Raw genomic sequence first — 21,711 nt, forward strand, 5'->3', positions numbered from 1 at the left:
CAGTAAAAGGCTAAATACCCCTGCTAATATAGGCAAACTAGCTAGAATTAGTGGGTTATCAAAATAAGATATGATATGAGTAAGGTGGGAACTTGTCAGTGAGGATATAGAAGAAGTTCAAGAGAGATAGGGGAGTAGATATAACCATATTTCATTGTAGAGCGTCAGGAATCTCCCAAGAATAAAGGAAAGCATTATTATTTAGTAGTTTTGTTTATGTTGTATCCCTTTTTTATTTTTACAAAAATAAAATATAAAAATGCTGTTATATATATATATATATGTGTGTGTGTGTGTGTATGTGTGTATGCTATTTGTTACTGATATATATATATATATGTGTGTGTGTGTGTATGTGTGTATGCTATTTGTTACTGATATATATATATATATATATATATATATATATATATATCACCTAGTTGTTGCTATGGTTGTTTTTGTCTCCAAAATTTAAGAATTAGTTTTTTAAAAATATCATACAATGTGCTCTGTCCATATACTTTCCTTCTCCACTTCTCCCAGACATAGCTCCTATTCTTTCTTACCCACCTAAATTTGCACCTGCCTTAAAAATTATTACAAGAAAACAAAAGAAAAATGGTGAGAACAATTTTTGCTGCCCTGTATGCTTGTATGTGTGTCCACTCCAATGAGATTTTTAAAATTGAAACAAAGATGAATTAACAGAAAGGTAAAGTTAGCCACCTAAATATCCTCATGTACTCTTATTCAGTTTTCAGAACTGTGTCCAGTTGTAGACTCAGAACACATTGAGCCAGTACCTATGTATCATGTTTGAATTTAATTTTCTGTGACAATTACTTGTAGGCAGACTTTTCTGTCCCACCAGTCAATTCCCAAATAACTACTCAGAGACTTAATATTAATTATAAATGCTTGACTGATAGCTTAGACTTGTTTTTAATTAACCCTTACACCTTAAATTAACCCATTTCTATTAATCTATGTGCTGCCTTGAGGCTCATTTGCCTGGGCCTGAACTTCCCATGTTGCTTCTTCCATGTCTGGCTGGTGACTCTTGTGACTTCTTAACTCCACCCCTTCTTCTTCCCAGCATTCTCTCTGCCTCACAAATCCTACCTAGCTATCGGCCATTCAGCATTTTATTAACAATCAGAGCAACACATCTTCACAGTGTACAGAATTATTAATCCACAGCAAGTACTTGAGAGATACCATTTTAAAACTGGAAATTATTTATTACAGAGGTAGTTACAGACTATTGAGGTGGCAGATGTCTGGCTCCACCATTTCTGTGTTGTTAAGAAGCAGATTATGATGGTTAAATGCCATGACAGAGCAAGCTTGGTCACCCTATATCAGTCAAGGAGCACAAAGATAGAATAGGGTCTTAAATACCATTCCAGAACATGCCCCAAATCTAGACACAAATTCAAAAGATCCAGCACCTCTGAGATATATCTTCATCTCCTTTTGTCTTTCAGTGGACTAAAGCCTTGCTCAGATAAGAACCCCTTTGGTACAAGCACTTCTGGACAAGTCTTTACAGACACACTTCAGAATCTACATTACTAATCTACTAGGCATCTTACAATATATAAGCACCTTGACAATGAAATCAGTCATCAATGAGAAATACCTTTTAACACCAGGGAAATTAAGCAGGCAAACATTTCCCATGTTTTTCTCTAAAGGGACGTTGAGGTTTTTGAAATTTGAACACGTAATTCACTAGGCCATAGAGGTATGTAGGCACTCAAAAATGATTGAATGCAGGGAGAACGTATTCTTCAAAATTTATGTAAAGTTTGCCCACATGACAGCTATGCAATTATACGAAGGAAGGTTGCTAAAATTACAAAGAAAATTGTAGCTGAGTAGTTATAGTTAGTTAACATGTCAGTTGAGTAGTTGTTTTACATGTCAGTTGACCACTAATATAATGGGCAAACTTAGTAATGTCAGGGTAACAATCAGATAACAAAGTAACTGGGGTGGAAAATTACATTGCTTTAAGAGAAAGGAGACAAATACAAAGTAATGATTTTACTCTTGAACAGTTGCAAACTACTACATTAAAGTTAAGTTTGGTTCTTTAGTTGTAGAAACACAACTATGAAAACCTATTAAAAGTTATAATTCCCCTTTAAGCAGGATAGACTATCAAACTCATTTGAAAATGATAAGATTTCACTGAGTATTTTATAACTATTATCCAAAAATCTTCCTTTCTCACATGCACTGAAGGAGAAACAAAGTCCTCCTTTGGAATTCTTTAGGCACTGCTATTTCATCAAGAGCTATAGAGGTGAGAGAATTTTCCACATCTAATATAGAAAGAACAGATGTTCAATTGGGTTTGAGTTTAAAGCATACAGTGTTCAGCATGATATGATATTTAAAAAAATGAAAACAGAAAAATGGTTTACTAATCCACTTCTAGGAAGAACTTATTTCGACATGCACTCTTGACTAATACTCATTATTTGTTATTGAGGAAGTAAAACAACTTCAGTAGTGATAGAAAAAAAATTAGCCGTTTGTATTCTTGGTTTTAAAGTTATAGCTTACTAAAATCATATTCCGTTTTCCCCTTCTAATATGCAGAACCCACTGAGAAGTCACACCAGTCAGAATGCTATGGAAAACAAGTTCAACTGTGCTTTGGATTGAAGTAGGATTGAATTATACAGAATAAATAAGGTGAGCATGGTGAGTTTTGAGTTACTTTCTCAAGAATAAACATACTAACTAGCCAGGTACAGAAAAGGCCGGTGGCAGATACATCCCTGCAGGTATCTTTTGCCCCTTGAAACCACATGACATAGATGTAAAAAGTAAAAAATAATAAAATAAATAAATAAATAAACCCCATTTTCTCTGCAGATTGGAAGATTTAAAAGAATTCCAGATACCCTACATGAATCTTATTTTTGTCTTTGAACTCATTGATGAGGTAAATGACATGTTTTCCCCTGTGGTGATTCTAGCAAGCAAAGCAGGCAAGGCAAGAAAAGTCAGAATGTTCTTCCCTGTGGGACCTTTTGAACTTGACCAGGGCACTGAGCAGGGGGTTGATGAGCAGGCAGACACCAGCTGCCTCAGCAAGTAACTGCTGTGTAGGACACTGAGAGGGAAGGGAAGGTTCTCACATGTATTCAGGAGTCAGACAACCAGGAAAGTCACTCCTCCTTTCAAGGATGGAGGAAGGAGATGATATCTTCCTTCCTGTGGACAGCAAATTCTTTTCTTACGATTGCCTGGAGCTTGTGCTTTGGTCTACAGGCTTTTAAGGAGGAGAAAAAAGTGTGTGTGTGTGTGTGTGTGTGTGTGTGTGTGTGTGTATGTGTTAGAAGATGAGGGTACTTATAGGATCCCTCTCCCTTTTTTGTTTCCTTCATTTACAAATGGGTGTGCATGCACACACACACACACATACTTGTGCACACACACACACACACAGAGGTACATGCACAGGCACACATATTTCTGTCTTTTAATCAGAGTACACAAGGGATTCTTTGCTATTGCAGCTGTATTCTTTGTGATGTTAAAGTCCTATAGTTAAATTTAATCATAATGAAATGCTCTGAGGTTCAATGTGATAGTGATATTATGCAGATAACTGGCTGCGGTCAGTCAGGAGTACAATGGCCATGTCATGTCAAAGGCATTTTTCTACTCTACTTATTTCTATCTTCAGTCTCTTAGGCTTTTTCTACTTCATCTTCTGTGATATTCTCTAAAGCAGGTTGAATGCAACATTAATTTGAAAGTATAAATGTGCAGGTTTAGAAAGCAGTTTGATATCATGGTCATTTAGTATCAAACAGGCACAGGTTGTGTGAGAGAGTTTATGACCTCCCCAGCCATGGGCTCTTTTTCCTGCCCCTTCTCCTTAACTTCCAGCAAGATTCACACACACACACACAAAAAGGTTGATTATGGCATTCTGTTCAATTTCTCTGTTTAATGTTGCTAATTAAAAATATGACATCCTTTCATTTTTCAGAGTAGTAATTAAAATAAACCCAGCAAAGCCAGAAATATTAACTCAACAACAGTCCCTGCAGTGGAGTTAGTTGGAAATTCCATATTGGAAAGCATATAGAACTGGCTGAGAGTTCTTGGCTAGAAAGCATCTTAGTAGATCCCTACATAGAAGAGTATAATTTAATATCTTACAGTAATGTGTGTGAAGCAAGGTCAGTTTTATATATATATATATATATATATATATATATATATATATATATATATATATATAACTGATTTTGCAGTGACTATTTCAAAAAACTGAAACTAATATCCAATTTAAGTTCACTGACAGCAACAGCATCTTCTGGAAATGGCAGTAGAAACATTCTTCTATTACCTACTTTTACAAAGGAAATACTTCAAAGAGAGGACATGGAATTCTTTGCTAAAATGTGAATAAAACAAAAAATTAAACAGATATAGTTCAGAAAGATGTATAGGTCACATACAGATTGATGGATACCAGTTAAGTTGGTGATAAAATTTTGACCCTGTCATTTTAATTTCTATAATATTTGTGGTTAAAACAAAGGACAGAGATCAGCAAAGAGGATCAACAACTTAGAGTATCTGACAGTCAATAAGGAAAGGCAAGCATCTGCAAGGTTTTATCTACTGAACCTTAAGTTAAAGCCTTGTCTAGTAAGATGACTGGGAAAGAAGGTCATACTTTACTGCTTTAGTCGTTTTCCTTAGTGTTATTTGGGGCATACTCTTAGAAGCCAGAGATGAACAGACACTCTAGAATCAATTAAAAGCAAAAATTTAAATTAAACCTACATAAACTATATTTTGTAGTATGAATTGTCACTGAATTAACACACCTACAAAAAGTGCTCACAATACTCTTAGTTATGGGGTAAAAATGATATGTATGAGGATAGGTTACCTTAAATACAGTGCTAGGTTTTCTAATAACCAAACAATTGAGAATATGTTTCTTTTCCATAAGTGTGGTGTGAACTTCCTAGCCAATTTACAATATCTAATGTAAGGGAATTTATAAATGTTGGGAGTATACATCCATTTAATCACACTCTTTCAAATGTCTGTACCACTCAGTTAGTAGTAGCTTCAGAAAAGTCCAGTTCTACAGCATTCCTTCACAGATAATAAAAAGATGGCAACATACGTTTTATTGGCAACTTTTATATAGCCACAGCTCATGGTTGATTTTGTTTTGGCAGAGCTTTAATACAAATGAATGATTCAGGACATAGATATGAATAAATCAACTCTATCTGCATAAAAAACAGTTCAGCTTTATCACATACTACTTTCTGAGAACAATGGAAACTGTCAGATTATTAGAGCCTTGACACTCCATCTATTTGCAACTCATACCCATGGGCATGGGGAGTTGGTTTGAGGGAAATGAGAAAAAGAGAATATGTAAGAGAATTTGGACACATGATCAGTGAATATTTCACAGCCCAAAGCTCTCGGTGTGACCCATTTATATAAGATGGTGAGATAGGGATGGTGAGATGGCTCAGGGGTTAAGGTGTTGGTTGCCACAGCAAGATCAGAGTGTGGATATGCAGAACTCATGGCGATATCCTGTGGGTATGGTGGCCTGCCAACAGTTCCAGCCACAGAAGGTAGAAACATGACTCTTAGAACAAGATGTCTAGAGAGACTAGCTATATCAGCAAGCTCTTGATTTATGGGCCCTTACTTCAAAAAGGAGGAGGAGGTCAATAAATGAAGATTCTCCCAACATAAGCCTGGGGCCTCTGCACTTGCATGCACATGTGTACATATTGCCCACCTGTTGTGTGATGTTTTGTTTGTGTTCTGACAAATAAATCTTGCCCAGAGATCAGAGGGCAAGCTAGCTACTAGTTAACCGTAGAGGCCAGGTGGTGGGGCTCACACCTTTAATCCTAGCACTTGGGAGGTTCATGCCTTTAATCCTAGCACAATCAGGAGGTGGAGACAGGAATATAGGGCAGGTGGAGACAGGATCTCAGGCCCCTTTTTTGGTCTGAGGATTGAGAGAGGTAAGAAGTCTCTTGTGGTTGCTGCTCTGCTTCTCTAATCTTTCAGCTTTTACCCTGATATGTGAGTCCCTGTTTTTTTTTTTTTTTTTTTTTTTGATAAGACTAATAAAGATCATGCATCACTCATCCCCATCCATAAACCCAGGAATCCATACACATGCAAAAATGTTGGACAGACATACACATAAAAAGAAGAAAAATGAATAATAGGGAGATAGTTCTGAAAATGATTGCCTCATGACTTAACCCTATTCAAAACAGTCTCTAGCTAGCTACCACTGGAAGAGTACAGAGAATCCCATGACAATTGAGGTTGTTAAGTTCTTTTTATTTTTGTCCAAGTTGATTCCGAAGGAAGGACATTTTGGAATCTCAGACTCAGAATGCATACTCTTATGACATGTGAGAAAACCCAAAGAACTCTGAAATAATGAATAGAATATGGACATTTTGTTAGATGATTAGTTCATAGATTATGAAACAAATTATAAGTTTTAAGGTAATGGGAAACTTTCATAAATATCACATGTTTCATTTAGGCAGTGCAAAGTCAATATCACCTTTAAAAGATGATGCAGTGAGATAAATTCTACCTGACAGCAGTTATTATTATTATTATTATTATTATTATTATTATTATTTGGTTCAAAAACTCAAAACTTTTTTTTTCAGGCACAGGGCTTGCATGTGGTCAAGATCTGCAGCTGTATATTATATTATCTAATACTAAACAACCACAGATGTTGACAGTTTTGTGGAGATCTGACTTCAGTTCCTCGCTAGGGTTCTTTGCTTTCACATGGAGTAGGTCTGCCATAGGGTGAGGCAGAGCATCCTGCCTCTGTTACATGTGTGCCAATCACCTGCGTTTTGCTTTTTAAAATAATCATTAAAACAGACAAGTGAATTGTCTATCCTACCGTGTGACAGGTTTTATTTAATCCACATACACGTTTGTTCTAATGTAGTTTTTAAATTGCACATTTTTAATTAAAAATACAACGTTCCCAGGTAAAACAAACTGTTAGCTGGTTTTTAATTCCATGTATCTTCATAAGTATTGACTTATAGAATTTTAGCATTAAATGTGATTTTGCACACTTTGATAGCAAACATTCTTTAGTTACCTTTCTCTGGGAGTGTGGAGGGGACTCCACTCCTGTCATAGCATTCTTTGGTCCTCCTTCCCCCTCCACCGTGTCATTTTACTAGCATGTTTCTGCATTAAAAATGTGTTTGCTTTTCTCAACCAGTTGTCCCATGACCTCAGATTGAATATCCTTTTATTAGAATATCCTGGCATTAAAAACAAGTCCTTTCTTCATGGGTTCCATTAGTCCAATGGTTTTTTTTTTTTTTTTTTTTTGGAAAAGATGTTATTATCTAGAAGTTCACAATTTAGTTTTTGCTTTAATATCCTTCTGGCCACTTTAATTTTATGTAGTTTTCTTCTTTGTTTATCATACCCCACACCAAATCTAGTAATGCCTGTTCAACTTTTTTAACTTACTCAACGTGGTATTTGCTACTAGAATAGTCTTCTATTTCTCTGTGAGCTTCCTTCTCTGAATTATATTAGCTTATTTTACTCTCTGCTCTATTTTCTCCATGTTTCTTTGATATATTTCTCATTTCAAGTCTCTACTTTTTAAAAGCAGTATGTCTTCTTCAGGATCTTGGTGTGATGAGAAATTGTTTCTCTTTATGATTTTATTTGCTTTGTTGTATAATTTAATGATTCCATTTTCATTTGTAGTAATTTTGCATTTCTTTCTCTTTTTTGTTTAATATCAATACATATCCTGATTTCCTCAGGCTTTGTGTTTAGCATAGAAGTACTCAAACATAGTTAAAGAATGTATAAAACAAATATGAGAAAATCCAAAGATGTGAGTAAACAGAAAAGGCAACTTATTAATATTGAAATCATGGTCAAAATATACTCTCATTCAATTAATTTGGCAAGTACCTGACACACAGTGCATTTGTTTTTCTAGGGTTGTTGGAACTGAGTATCACATACAAGGTGGCTTAAATTACAGAAATCCATTTTTCACGTATGGAAGATGAAGAACAAAATCTGGTTCTCTGCAGAAACTAGTTACCACTGAAAACTTGTATTCCATAGAAATGGCCAAATAGTTTTGTAATGTTCACATTAATATTATTTGAGATCCTCATGTTATCCTTAAATTAGCAAATCTTGTGCTCTAGAATAAAACCCCTTTGCAATTAAAACTCAGCCATATTTCTGAGTATAAAGAAAATAATGTCACACATTAAATTTTGTATATACTTGATTTTTGACCATGAAAGATGAAAGAGATGTGGCCAGAATAATAGACTTGAGTTGTTAATGATAAATACAAATAGTTGTCTAAAAAATCTTGATGCAGTTGTCTAAAAAATCTTGATTTTTATTCTCTTTATTTATCTTCTATGTACACTTGAATTTATGAACTCTAAAATAAGTATGTCTAAAGTAGCTTCTTAGCCTTATGAGAAAATCCTTCTCAATCCTGTCAGTTTTATCAGTACAAATTAGACCCATGTCTTCCCAATACCAGAAACAAAAGCATCCAGTTAACTGAAATGACTAGAAGTCCCATTGAATTCAAGAAACATCCAGTTGACTAAAATGATAGAAATCTCACAGAATTCAAGATACACTTGTGTAAAGTTAGGGTCCACAGAAGTCATCCAGCTTTCAGTTCCTCCTTCATCCTGACATCCATATGAAGTCGCAGTGTTTTGGTCTTGGAATCTGACAGTTTGTGGGAGGATTGGAACAGAAGTTCACTCCACAGTAATGATCAACGTGGAATGGAAGCTATTTCCTAAAGAGTGTGCAAACCCCTGGGTCACTACATGAATGATAGATGGTTTTGCTTAATGACCATTACAGCCTGAATGGTATCTAGGAACTCACAGATAAAGGGATCTGAGTGCATTTGCACACTTCTAGAGAACAGATGCCATCACCTGAATTGGGCACAATTGGGAGACTGACTGGCAATCTGAATGTCGAGCCCATAAGTGCATTTTCTTTTCTGGATTTACAAGGCTCTCGAGTTAGCACCACTGGAGAAGGTGGACATTCCTGAGTGACTGCATTGCATATGATAAACCTGGGTTCACCATGTTCTTTTCATAAATCATCAAACGGTTGTCGTATAAAATTATCAGTGTAATATTTCTCAAAATACAAATGCTCTTAAATTATTGTGAAGAAAACCATTTGCTATAATAATGAAATCAGTAACATAAACAGGATGGATATGTTGTGTCCAGTAAGAGTTTGTGCTTAAAAAATGAATTTCCACTTGCTTACTGGATCAATACCAACACCACACATACACACACACACACACACACACACACACACACACACACACACACACTCAAAAACTGCTCCTAGCAGACCAGTTGCTAAGTGTTGAGGACATCTTTAGGATACCCAAGAATACTTTTATTAGAGAATAATTAGAGTTATACATCCCATCCTTCCACACAGAAAATCCTTCGTTCAGATGTCTTGTTCTGATTTGGAGATATATATTCTTTGGTTTTCTTCTATAGACACTGATATAAAAATCATCTGGACTGCACCGAGATTTTGTTACTTAGGCAAAAAAAAAAAAAAAAAAAAAATAGATCAGAGGTAAAAGAGAAGGTGTTTATACTTTTACAAGAAAAACTACTTAGTGTTTCTTAAGGGATGATTTGAACTTCCCTGCTTAGAAAATTACTGCTTAGACATCTTCCAGTACACTTCCAGCCTAGATTTATAATTCTCTTGTAAGTCTTAAAAAAAAGTTACACTGTACTAACTGCGAAGTTTTTCTTGCTGGAACCAATTTCTAAACTTGGAAATGAGTTGAGTTTGTGACCTTGAAAGTAAAAGACCTGGTGTACTGCACAGACAGCGGACTCTGCCACATTCCCAAAGGCTTGTTATTTATTTATTAGAGTTTCTTTTCTGTGAGTTAACATACAAATAAAAGCCATTTTGAAAGGTGAATAAAAAAAAGGTTTTCAAGGAAGGGGGAAAATCCCGTTTTAATCCATCTGTGTGACTGATGACTTTTGTGACTCTGCCTCAGTCTCCTCATATTTAAGAACAGAGGTGCTCAGGGCTAGGGAGATGGCTTACTCACTGCAAGCATAAAGATCTGAATTTGATCTCCCAAATGCATGCTGTGTGGGGTGGTAGGTACCTGAAGTCCTAGTACTGGGAACAGGAAGGCTGGAGAAACCATCATTCAAAGGAAGGTTGATGGTTCCTGAGGAACTACACTCAATGCCCTCTGGCCTCGACACACAGGTGAGCAGGTTAACACCCCTGACTTGCTTACATACATGTGGAGAGGCATGTGCTTGTGTACACACATACACACCATACACATATATACACACTATACACACACACACACACACACACACACACACACACACACACACACACACAAGAAGAATCAGTTCCTTGAAGGTGGAGTGTATTTAATACAGTTATACCATATAGTTTCTATACGTCCTTTGATATTTTCATTCCAGCTAAGAGATACCAATTTAATTAAGTTTGAAAAATCATTAGGAAAATAAACTCAAGAGTCGTTTGCCTCACAGGATTGGCCCTGTGCTTTAACAAATAATTCTTAAATTTGTCAAGTGGGGTCATCAACTAAACATGAAGTCACATGCACATATTTACAGGGTGGGTTTGTCTGGGTTGGACAGCACTTGCTGATCTAATTCTTCAGAGATATTTTTATTTATATTTTACATTAGGAGAAACAGGTCTATTTTTAATTTTAATTGCAATAACTATGCTTTTGTTGGCATTTTATCAGGGTTTAATAAAGTCTGTACAAACACAAAAGTCAATATGACCTAAACTGAATATATGAAGCAAACATTTCATTATGTCTAATGATATTAAATGCTTTGCAATAAATTGTATGACTTAACATATATATATATATATATATATATATATATATATATATATATATGCTTAGGCACAGACAGCTCTTAGAGATATATGGTTGAATAATTTGTATGAATTAATGTCAATAAGTAAATAAATAAATAAATAGATATGGTACTTAATTTAACAGATTTGTAGAAGGATTAAAGAAGACAGAGAATTGATTGTCATAAACATGTTATAATTATTAACACCACTGAAGTATGTTTCCAAAAACTTTAGATTTTTAATAAGTTTACATAGTTCTTTATTGATTATTAAAGAATTGTATACATATATGCAACTGACAGTTAAAGAAGGTTAAAAAATTTTGTTCTCTTATGAATTACAATTTTAAAGAATAAATATTATTTTATAGGAATTGAAGAGAAATTATTAAATATCATAATCTGCAAAAATCTTATCATCTGGGATAAACTGTGGTGCTGAAAAAGTGCTTCTTGTGAAAACGATCCATTTCCTTGATCAGATTAGGAGAAGCATGCTTGACCTATGATACTGTGTGTAAAACACATCTATACACACATATATGTGCAATGTAAAATATGACATAAAGTCTAAAACTGTATTGTTTAAACACATGTGTGTGCACTGTCATACACTTAGATAAATGCACACAGTATTTATATACTGTGAGATTATGGTGAGGGGATCTTATGAGTGAACTGAAATGTGGAAATGACTGATGAGCTTAATTAGCAACAGTCATCAGAGAAGGAAAGTTGCCATTGCTTAAACTGATGAACATCAAGAACAATATATTGTTTTGAAATAAGGAGGGGGTATCAGCAAAAAAAAAAAATTCTTAAAGATTTAGGGCTAATTGAATTTAAAATCAGGAAGTAGAGATCTGATAGGTGTGTATATGTGTAAATTCATAATATGTCCGTAATGTAAATGATTATATTGCCATGATATAGATGTGGACACAGACATGCATGCGCTTGAAAGTGTTTTTATTGGTAGAAAATATATGTGAGACAGATAGATCAGTGTTTAAGAGTACTTGCTATGCTTCCAGAGGCTTCAAATTGACTTGGGTTCCCAGCTCTCATATCACGAGATTTACAAGGTTCTGTAAACTCTCACTCGGGAATCTCATGCTCCCTTTTGGCTTTTGAAGACAACTTTATAAGGAGGCAAATAAATTTATGTAAAAACAAACATTAAAATATGTGGTGTGTGTGTGTGTGTGTGTGTGTGTGTGTGTGAGAGAGAGAGAGAGAGAGAGAGAGAGAGACAGAGACAGAGACAGAGAGACAGAGACAGAGAGAGACTGGTTATGTTTATTTGTGCCTCTGAATACAGGTATTTTGCAAGCACCATCATTTTTAGTCAGGTATAGTGATGCACACATTTAATTCCAGTACCTGTGAGGGAGAGGCCGGTGGATCTCTGTGAGTTCAAAGTCAGCCTGGTCTACATAGTGAGTTCTAGGACAACCAGAGATTATAGTAAGATCTTATCTTGAATAAAACAAAAACCAAAAAGAGAGCAAAGCAAACTAAAACAAATTACAAAAGCAAACCTTTTCTCTTTTTTTCTTTCTTTTTTGTTTTAAATGCTATAGGTTCTTGTGAGCAAGATATCACACTTACTTCAATAGTTTACTCCATATATATAATTCCAAGTCCATAGACTGTAGTAATCATGAATCATGCCATCCATTACATGCTAAATTTAACCAACAAGACAAACAAGTACTACAGACATCTTTATAAGTTAGCATAGTTCTATTTAAATAAAATAATGCTGATGTCCTGAAGGTCCACTTTAAGTTGCTTTAACTATGGCATTCATGTGCATATTCTAAAAATTCTCCAGGTAAATCTGTCACATTTCACAATATCTGCAACAGTAGTACTCTATAAGAATATTAATTGATTGTCATTAAAAAGTCATCCATTTATGGAGGCATAATGTTTGAATACCGGACCTCAAGGAATAGCCGAAGGAGAAAAAAAATGAAAAGAAATAAAAAGAAGAAAGAAAAAAATAAGGAATGTTCTTACTTAGTAAACCTAATTGCCATTTTGGAACAGAAGGGAATGTAAGACTCTAATGACCGTGTAAAAACACCTTAGCTTTCAACGTGGGTATTCTGGGAAGACCTTTTATCATTAGGAGCAATCTTTCATTAAAATTAAAGAACACAAGATAATAAGGAAATTTCCTGAGCTGTGATGACACAGACATTCATTAATGAGATGTAGAAAAAATTCTGCTTATGACAGTGCTCACGATGTTGATCATAAAAGAATGTCGTCAAGTGGCACCTAATTAGCGTGAGTAACCAACCTCAGTGCTCACCAGAAAAGGCATCGATTCGGTGCATTCTTTTTTATACACAGGAAATGTTTTACCTTTGGGATCAATGCCTTGCTTCTAAAGCACCCTTAATAGGGCTTTTCTCTTGTTTTCACTCACATATCGGATTGGTCTGTTATCAGACAGCAGGCCTGTTAGATAAGAAAGTGTAACCTTGGAAATAATGAGGTGCACTGTGCAGTGTGATAGGGCTCTTCACAGTACATTTGATGGGACTGAGGTGCAGGAATCCTAGCCAGCTTGAAATCTTAGCCTTATGCAAGCACTTTCTCATAAATAATTTAAAACAAATTAAATATGTGTGTTGGTTGAAGACTAAAAACTTATATCACATCACCAGGCCCACTATGTGTGATAGAAGTCCTCATGACTGATTAATAATACCAAGTGAACATACACAGAATCAGTATTCATCATGAGAAATGGGAACATTTTAAATAACATGGTATACATATATACAATTCTGTCAGAATTTCTAGAAGACACTTTGTTTAATGGGTTAGGTTATTTTATATATTTTATTTTAACAAAATTATACAATACTGTTCTTTAAATGATGATTACAATGTCGTGGCTTTTGTTTCTATAAGTAAAATATCAGCCATTTTTTGTAAAATTTCCAAAAAATCATACAAATTGAAAAAATTATCGGAAGTATTCATTAAACAAGTTTCCTTTTAAAAAGTGTTGTATTATTAATTGGATATAAGAGCATTAATGTTTGAAAATAATCAAGAGAGTGCAGTAACACCGTGATCCTGCCCTTACAGAAGATATGAGCCACTGACCCTACTATCTGCATCTAAACAATGAAAATCTAAGTCAACCTGTTGCCAGAGATAGGGAGAATTGCTTCAGTCTGTGAGACTGTGACTTTGTTTTTACTATACTATTAATGCTTGTTATGTAGCATTTTTTTTTTGCCATAAACTATTTTTTTAATTTATTTTATTTTACAATACTACTCAGTTCTACATAACAGCCACAGATTCCCTTGTTCTCCCCCTTCCTGGCCCCCTCCCCTTCCCCCCAGCACACCCCCCATTCCCACCTCCTCCAGATCAAGGTCTCCCCCAAGGACTGGGATCGACCTGATAGACTCAGTCCAGGCAGGTCCAGTCCCCTCCTCCCAGATTGAGCCAAGCGTCCCTGCATAAGTCCCAGGTTTCAAACAGCTAACTCATGCAATGAGCACAGGACCTGGTATCACTGCCTAGATGCCTCCCAAACAGATCAAGCCAATCAACTGTCTCACCTATGCAGAGGGCCTGATTCAGTTGGGGGCCCCTCAGCCTTTGGTTCATAGTTCATGTGTTTCCATTCGTTTGGCTATTTGGCCCTGTGCTTTATCCAACCTTGGTTTCAACAATTCTCTCTCATATAAACCCTCCTCTTTCTCGCTAATTAGACTCCCAGCACTCCACCCGGGGCCTAGCCGTGGATGTCTACATCCAGATTCCTCAGTCCTTGGATGGGGTTTCTGGCACTATTAGGGTGTTTGGCCATCCCATCACCAGAGTAGGTCAGTCCCAGCTGTCTCTTGACCATTACCAGCAGTCTTTTGTGGGAGTATCTTTGTGGATTTCTGTGGGCCTCTTTAGCACTTTGTTTCTTCCTTTTCTCATGTGGTCTTCATTTACCATGGTCTCCTATTCCTTGTTCTCCCTCTCTGTTCTTGATCCAGGAGGGATCTCCCACTCTCTTTCCCTCAACCCTCTCCGTTCATTGCTCCCACTCATGTCCAGGCTGTTCATGTAGATCTCATCCATTTCTCCGTCATTGGGTGATCCCCGTGTCTTTCTTGGGGTCCTGTTTTCCAGGTAGCCTCACTGGTGATGTGAGTAGCAGTCCAGTCATCCTTGTTCCACATCTAGTATCCTCCTTTGAGTGAGTACATACCATATTTGTCTTTCTGAGTCTGGGTTACCTCACTCAGGATGATTTTTTCTAGATCCATCCATTTGTCTGTAAACCTCATGATGTCATTGGTTTTTCTCTGCTGAGTAGTATTCCATTGTGTATATGTGCCACAATTTATTTATCTATTCTTCAGTTGAAGAGCATCTAGGTTGTTTCCAGGTTTTGGCTATTACAAACAATGCTGATATAAACATAGCTGAGCAAGTGCTCTTGTGGTATGATTGAGCATTTCTTGGGTATATGCCCAAGAGTGGTATAGCTGGATCTTGGGGGAGATTGATTCCCAATTTTCTAAGAAAGCACCATATTGATTTCCAAAGTGGTTGTACAAGCTTGCATTCCCACCAGCAGTGGAGGAGAGTTTCCCAAGATCCACATCCTCTCCAGCATAAAGTGTCCTCAGTGTTTTTGATCTTAGCCATTCTGACAGGTGTAAGGTGGTATCTCAGAGTTGTTTTGATTTGCATTTCCCTCATGATTAGGGATGTTGAGCAATTCCTTAAAGGAAATTAAGGGGATACAAATTGGAAAGGAAGAAGTCAAGCTTTCCCTATTTGCAGATGACATGATAGTATATTTGAGTGACCCCAAAGATTCCACCCAGGAACTGATAAAGCTTATAAACACCTTCAGCAACATAGCAGGATACAAGATCAACCCAAAAAAAATCAGTAGCCCTACTATATAGAATGGACAAAGAAGCTGAGAAGGCAATTAGAGATACATCACCCTTTACAATAGCCACAAATGACATAAAATACCTTGGGGTAACACTAACCAAGCAAGTGAAGGACCTATATGACAAGAACTTTAGGTCCCTGAAAAAAGAAATTGAAGAAGATGTCAGAAAATTGAAAGATGTCCCATGCTCATGGATAGGCAGGGTTAACATAGTAAAAATGGCAATCTTACCAAAAACAATCTGCAGATTCAATGCAACCCCCATCAAAATACCAACACAATTCTTCACAGAACTGGAAAGAATAATACTCAACTTCATATGGAAAAACAAAAAACCCAGGATAGCCAAAAGAATCCTGTACAATAAAACAACCTCTAGAGGCATCACAATCTCTGACTCTACTATAGAGCTACAGTAATAAAAACAGCTTGGTATTGGCATAAAAACCGACATGTGGACCAATGGAATCGAATTGAAGACCCTGACATTAACCCACACACCTATGAACATATAATTTTTGACAAAGAAGCCAAAAGTGTACAATGGCTAAAAGAAAGCATCTTCAACAAATGGTGTTGGCATAACTGGATATCAACGTGTAGAAGGCTGTAAATAGATCCATATCTGTCACCGTGCACAAAACTGTCCAAGTGGATCAAGGATCTCTACATAAATCCAGCTACTCTGAACCTGCTAGAAGAGAAAGTAGGAAGTAGTCTTGAACGCAATGGCATAGGAGATCACTTCCTAAATATAACAGCAGTAGCACAGACACTGAGAGAAACAATCAATCAATGGGACCTCTTGAAACTGGGAAGCTTTTGTAGAGCAAAGAATACAGTCAACAAGGCAAAGCGACAGCCTACAGGATGGGAAAAGATCTTCACCAACCCCACATGTGACAGAGGACTCATATCCAGAATATATAAGGAACTCAAGAAATTAAACATCAAAATGACCAACAGTTCAATTAAGAAATAAATGGGCTATAGAACCAAACAGAGAATTCTCAACAGAGCTTTTTTTTTTTTTTTTTTTTTTTTTTTTTTTTTTTTTTTTTTTTTTTTTTTTTTTTTTTTAGAAATTGTAACATTCTCAATAGGAGAGAGGGAGATTCACAAGGCTGAGGTAGTCCATACAATTATATAATACATAAGGTCCCTCCCCTAGATATTATTAGCAATAAGAAATTGCTGATGGGCCATACAGTCTTGGAGTTTGGGACACAGAATCTACTTAGCAGATATGGGACTGAGTTCAATCCTGGCACAGAGAAGCAAGAGAGGAAGGGAAAAAGAAAGAGAGACAGACAGACAGAAACGGAAGATCAAGAGACAGACAGATGTAGAGAGACAGGGAGAAGACACACACACAGAGAGAGAGAGAGAGAGAGAGAGAGAGAGAGAGAGAGAGAGGGAGGGAGGGAGGGAGGGAGGGAGGGAGGGAGGGAGGGAGGGAGGGAGAGACAGACAGAGACTACTTTCTTAGCTGGCTGAGTGGGGAGCTCTCAGAATTCAGGTTTAGTTATGTTAGAGCAAATTGCAATTGCTACAATTCCTCTTCCACCCAATGTAGCCCTTTACTGTCCATTTTCTCCGTTCTGTAATTTGGTTTCCCTTTACCTCTGATGGTACTCCTTCTTTAGTGAGACCTGTAGTAAATTAGAGGATTTGCAAACTTCACATTCATATTAAACTGAAAAGCTGCTTAGGGTTTTGAAGACTTATTGGGAAGCAAAGACGTTCATGAAAAATACACAAAATTAAGAAGGTAGTTCCTGTCTAGGGGGGTTGGAGAAAACAAATCAGAGTTTGTTTTCTCCCCTGATTACAGAATTAAGGGCAGGGAATAAGTCACAGCTCCATCAGGAATAAAAGCTTTATTAGAGGTATAGATGCGTCCACACACATAGTACACATGAAGACAGACTTCCCATATGTGGGGACACCATTAGCAAACGCAAATTCCTTTCTACCTGGAGAACACAGGTTTCAAGAGGTTTGGGTGGCTTAAAACAGATCCTCCCCCATCATTTTCGACTGGTCAGTTTAGACAGACAAGTGCGGCCTGATTTTCCCATCAGCCTGTCTACGGCAGTCCTAGGATATGTGCTGGCAGATCAGCCTGAATGGAGCTAGGGAGGATGGAGTACTGTGGAGTCTCTCCTGGGTGAAGAAGAGGCTGTGAATATGCTATCTTCCACATCTTTCTACCTGTCAGGATACCCAATGACTAGGTGCCCTCCTTGCTTCAGGTACACTATCTCATAGGTGTGAAACACTCCAGTAAAATTTTTCTGTTCAGGAGTAACAAATAGCATTGGTTTATAGGGTCACAAATTGGTTAACTACTCCAAAAGAAGTAACCCATTCTGGGCACTTGGGTTATTATTTCCCAGCCTGTGTTGCTTAGGAAGTTAACATCCCCTTACAGGCCATCTCTATTTAATAATTCTTTGTGAATTTTGTGAAGCTTCTACAGTACAGGGGATTCCATATAACATTTTAAAAACTAAGGCCCCATTTTTGATAATATCACATACTTGAGTAATAAATCAGAGAGAAATCAAGCTGGTACTAACCTGAAAGGTTCATCTCTACTGGTTAGCATTCGTAGTGATGTAAGGTGGAGAAAAGTAGTTTACCCAGTTGTTACCGTATGACTGCTGTAACAACTGGCCTGGAAAGATGTGTCCACTGGTACAATAATGACAAGAACATCATTGGAGGAACCAACCACTTTGTGATTGGATTTCAGTTGTGCTATATCAGATGAAATCTACGCTTAGCACTATTATCAGAAAAGAACCCATGTCTAAACAGGTCATAGTTTTTTTTTTTTTGGGGGGGGGGTGTAGTACTATTATTTCACTAATTTGATATAGTATTAAAGTGACTCTGTGTGAATTCTTGTCTTACCAGTATACTAATGCATCTCTCAGATGAGTTTCTATTTGCTCTAACAGAGATTAACACAGAGATCTACAACTGATTAACGTATAAAGAATAAAAGATTGTGGAATTTTCGGGCTTACACGGACAGCTATTTTATATCCTCTCCTCCCAAGGCTTAGCAATCGCTGCAGAAGAAAAGGTAGACAGATTGTAAGAGCCAGCGATGGTGGATGAGTAGAAGGGAAGAGTGTTCTTTGGAAATAGCATGGCAGTTTCACATAGGCGCTTATAGGAGTTGTGGACGAATGCACAAGATCTGAATAAGCTCGGGGCAGACAAAACCTAGGCATAGGAAGAAGTCCCCCCCTCCCCTTCAACTGAAGAGCTATTGATAACGGACAGTTGCTGGGAGACGGGTAGTCAGTTTTCTCCAAGAGGGCAGCCCTTGCTTAAGCAGCCATGCTCCATGGGCATGCCACATGTCCAAGAACATACAGGCAGCAAAGTTGGGACTGGGTGGGTTTTAAAAAGGAGGCCACAAAATTGAGCAGGCAGAGAACTGGAGGACAGCATCAGGGAGGTTTGGCATGTCAGGGAATGTGATAAAAGTACTATATAAAATTCTCCAAGAATTAATATAACTAAAACTTTCTAAGCTTCAATCTAAATGAAAGCAAAGAATCAGTGTCAATATTAATAGTATGGTTTCATTAGACCTTTGCTAAAATAAGCACAATTTAAGCACTAAATAAACTTTATTACAAATAAAAGCATACTTTACATTTCATTTTTTAGTATCTTGGAGGTCCAGATTGGATCTCACCTATACAGTAGATCCCAGCTGAAATTAACTATATTCCCAATGGTAGTAATTCATGACTTATGGAGAGATATCTGAGATTCTATTTACTTTACTTAGAATGCAATGGATGATGTTGCTGTTTGTGTGCAAATATTTAAAAAAAAAACTGGAGTTGAAGGGTAGACCTATCATGCTTTTGACTGATGAATATATAAATACATTTACCTACTTATTACAAGTGTCTAGGTTCCTACTTTCATATTATAGTAGATCTTAAGTTGTAAACTAAATCCAATAATCATGAAACACACAATATTTCTGAAGTAGGAAGGAGTGAAGTGCTTAATCTAAACTCAGCTCTTGTGTGGCAATGGGCTGAACAGTTGAAGAGCTGGTGTGGGGAGGATCAGAAGGTATGGATGCTAATTTTGTTTACCACCATACTTACTAACTGGCTTTATCCAAAGACAAGTTAAGCTCTTTCACATCTTCATGATCTCAAATCTCTCTTGGAGCCAGTCACCAGAAGACAGGAAATTTCTTCCCCTACACAGGAAAGGGAACTGTCTACTCTCTTACTTAATTTTCAAAAAAAAAAAAAAAAAAAATGGCTCCTTGGTCCTTTGGTAAAACATCCTTGGCTGTCAATCTAGAAAGTCTAGAAAGACACCTTTTACCAAGGTTTCAAAGGAGCACTGAAAGAATAAATCGTGGCTAGATTTCTAAAGTCAATACTCCATGAAAAGGGAGGTCAGTGACTCCAAGTTAGGAAGAAACTCAAGGAAAGTTCAGTCAAGATAAGGGAAACATTAAAGCCGTGTGGGCCAATATCAGCTGTAGCTTTTGATACATACGAGAGGTGGAGACTTGAGAAAAAAAAGCCTATCTCTTTAGGAACAAACTTTTCACATCACACTAAAACAGAAATTATGCGGTCCTACATTAATAACAGAATTTCAAAGTCAATATGCAGATGTGGAAAGAAACGGCACATAAAAGACAAAATTGACAAAGGCTGATGAGGGGGAATGGTTTGAAAGGACAACATGTTTACACAAGTTACATATCTTCTCTCTCTTTTTTAAACTTAAGTTTTAACTCTGGATTCTATAATAATCAGTTTTATCTTGTCCATCATTTGGTGGCTAACTGAGGCTATGAAATATGACAGTTGCTTCATTATTGTCCATTAATTAATTGATGTGAAGGAAGACAAAAGTTTGTGCTTTTAGATGAATAAGGAGACTTTAATGTTGTATTTCTTCCTGTCAAACTTTTTCAAAATGCAATATGAATACCAGGCTACATTTTGATTAATATTTTTCTCTGAGACACAAGATGTCTCACAGATTTATCTACTTACTTTAAAATTGTAATTTTTTTTCCTTTGTCCCCATTCATGACAAACTGTTTTACAATGTCACCCACGGTGTAGAGGAACCTAATAACCTCACAGTTAAAGTCTCTACACTTGTCGAGGACAGTCTGACTTTGTTATTTCTGAATTTAAATGTTTCACAGCGTAATTGAAAAGAACAAAATCCTACTCAAACTTCCACAAAGAGTTGAATTTGAGACAGCAATCTGTAAAAAACTAACAACTGTGGTATAAGACATCTGAAATATTCTAATTAGATGTGTGGTAGTGTTGGTTCTGAATCCCTAGGGGGACTTCAAGGAAAATTGAGGTACAATTATAAGTATTTTCTTTGGGTCTACATCACCAAATTCACAAACTATACAATGCTTAGTTTAAACTAATGTCAAATGACTTGCTGATATTTCACTTAAGTCCACTCCAGACATCAGTTGTCATACCCATTCTCTGAAATATTCTTTCTGTTTAATCTGAAAATGAGGTTTGGCCGGGCACTTTAGGTTGATTTTGAGGGGAAGGTTTTTTATGTTTGTTTGTTTTGTTTTTTTCCCCAAGACTGGGTTTCTCTGTGTAGCATTGGCTACCTGAAACTTGTTCTGTAGACCAAGATGGCCTCGAACCTAGAGATTAGCCTGTGTCTCCATCTGTAGTGCTGGGTTTAAAGGAATGTTCCACCACTGCCTGGCTGAGAGGA

Source organism: Peromyscus leucopus, chromosome 11, assembly GCF_004664715.2.
Source record: "Peromyscus leucopus breed LL Stock chromosome 11, UCI_PerLeu_2.1, whole genome shotgun sequence".
Classification (NCBI taxonomy): Eukaryota; Metazoa; Chordata; class Mammalia; order Rodentia; family Cricetidae; genus Peromyscus; species Peromyscus leucopus.